This window comes from Rhagoletis pomonella, unplaced genomic scaffold (genome assembly GCF_013731165.1).
Source record: "Rhagoletis pomonella isolate Grant_MI unplaced genomic scaffold, Rhpom_1.0 Rhpom_scaffold_00011, whole genome shotgun sequence".
NCBI classification, from domain to species: Eukaryota; Metazoa; Arthropoda; class Insecta; order Diptera; family Tephritidae; genus Rhagoletis; species Rhagoletis pomonella.
Window position 1 is genome coordinate 24,490,609 of NW_023458565.1, and position 2,397 is coordinate 24,493,005.

Consider the following 2,397-nt stretch of genomic DNA (forward strand, 5'->3'; position numbering starts at 1 on the left):
ATTATTTTTTCTTTTTATACTGTTTTCTTTTTTTTATAATTTTTTCCTTTTTAATTTAATTTAAGATTTTATTGCTCTTTAATTCTAAGCTTATTTTTTTTTTTTAATTAAATTGTCCATCAATTTTTAGATTTTATTGGTTTTAAAATGAAAAATATTTTCTTTAGTTTCATTAAATTTTTTGGCACTTTTTTATATTTTCATTTAATTTTTAGATTTTATAGTTTTAAGGAGAAATTTTTTTTTTCATTTCATTGAATTTTTAAAAATTTATTTATATTTCTTTTTTTTTTAATTTTGTTTTCTTTTAATTTTTAGTTTGTATTGTTTAAGAAAGAGAAATAAACTTTTATATTTCTTTTAATCTTTAAAAAAAAATAGCTAAACAATCAACAGAATAACGCTACAACCTCCTCGTTAGCAGGTCTTTCAATTAGTCTTTCGAAAGACAGAAACGGCTTTAAGATAGTTGAGAGTGGTCTTAGGAAAGAGTTTGTCTTTCGAATTGGCCTCATAGTCTGGAAACGCCGAACATTACATTCTTTGCCTTAAAGATAACTACAGCATTTTGTCTCCTTGATCAGGCCAATTCGACGCAGGGGAGAGCGCTGATGGCACCGCATCCCAGTCATAATCAGATTTAAGTTTACCCCCAAAATAAGTCTACAAAATTGCCAACTTAGTCCATAAAATGATTCGGGCTCTGCAAGGCCAGATGATTACTTATCCTTGCCTAGCCAGTTCGTCGGCGCTCTCATTTCCTTCGCAGTGACCTAATAACCATTACAGTACTAACGTATTTCTCGCTGCCAAGAATTGAAGAGTATCAAAACACGTCTGGACGAGTTTGGAGGTGATCAACCTATTACATAGGGCGTCAAGCTTCATTTGGGCATAGGTCGAGAGTCCTAGTAGTTAAGTCTGGAATAGTGTGGGCCAATCTACCCACTGCTCAAAGTAAAAAGTTTAGGGGCGTTTTCTGCACTCCATCCTTGGCCCATCTTGACGTCTAGGGATCGGGGGAAGGCGTTTTATTGGCCCAGCTCTCGTTCTTTTACTTTTCTACCAATACAGAGAAAAGAGAGAAATGACTGGCGTGCTTTTAAAAACTCAGCCAGAATCGGTTAGGCGGTTACAGCGCCAATCAAGACGAGGAAGATTTATTTTAGTGTGTTGTCGAAAACCACATTATTTTAACAAAAAAAAACTTAATTGAACTTCTTCTTAAGAGAAGTACCGATGGAGGCGGCTGCTGTTTATTCTGATTTGTCGTTTGGGGTTAAAATTGACCTCTTAAGCTCATTCATTTCGTCATTTTTTTCATATAAAAAAAAATTATAGAACATTATTTTGTATGGGGAAAATGAACGACACCTTCAACAGAAAAATTTGGCAAAAATCAATGGTAGCTACCTCAGACTTGCACTTTGTTATACTAAAATTTAATGGGCTAAAAAACTGCGTACTCAACTTTTTTCTAGGGAGTGGAAATAAAAAGTGCAATATTTGAATAAAAATTTGCAGATTTTTCTTTGATTTTGCACAAGGTTTAGAACTCTGATTTTTGGGGTTTTTGTGTTAGAATTAACCGTATTTTTATAAAAAAAAGTTGCGAAAAAATAAAATATTTAAAAAATAGTTTATGTAGACACGTTGATATAATATTTTAATCTACCTATTAGAAGTCGGTTGAAATATTAAAATAGTTTTTTTTTTTTTATAAATTTACTTGCTTAGTGCGAGTTTTTACATAAACAAAGGTATTTGTATGGCTATGCTATTATTTTATCAAACTCCGAGGCATAACATTCACTGAGTTAATCTCAGCGGAACAATTGCGAACTACCAACTACATTTGTACATACACAGGTATGTACATTAGGGTGGAGCGGAAACAAAAAATGTTGCGTTTCGAAATTCTAATAGCTAAGGATGGTTGCTTTTAGACGTCTATAGAATACTCTTAAATTTTTTGGAAATGGTTGATACTTTCCGTCTTCTCTTGTTGATTGAAATTTTGAGATTTTTGTCAATTCTAAACATTTATCAAAAACATTTCAAGGTTTGCAGTTGGCCTACAACATTATATATTTGGATAAATAAAGTGTAAGTTTAAAGTAGCTTAGACGTACCCTTAATTTTAAAGTTTTTTTGTTGAAGTGGTTGCTCATTTTCTGTATAAAAAAAACATCGTCGAACATACTTTGTATGGAACATTGTTACCCGTATTGAATTTCGCTATTAGAATTTCGAAATGCAAAATATTTTGTTTCCGCTCCGCCCTAATGTAAACGATTCTGAGTTAAAAAATTTCACAAAAGTAATTGTGATAATAATAGCAGTGAATGTGGCAAAAATTGCAATTTGTTCCGCCTGTCAGTGTAGATCTAACTGTCC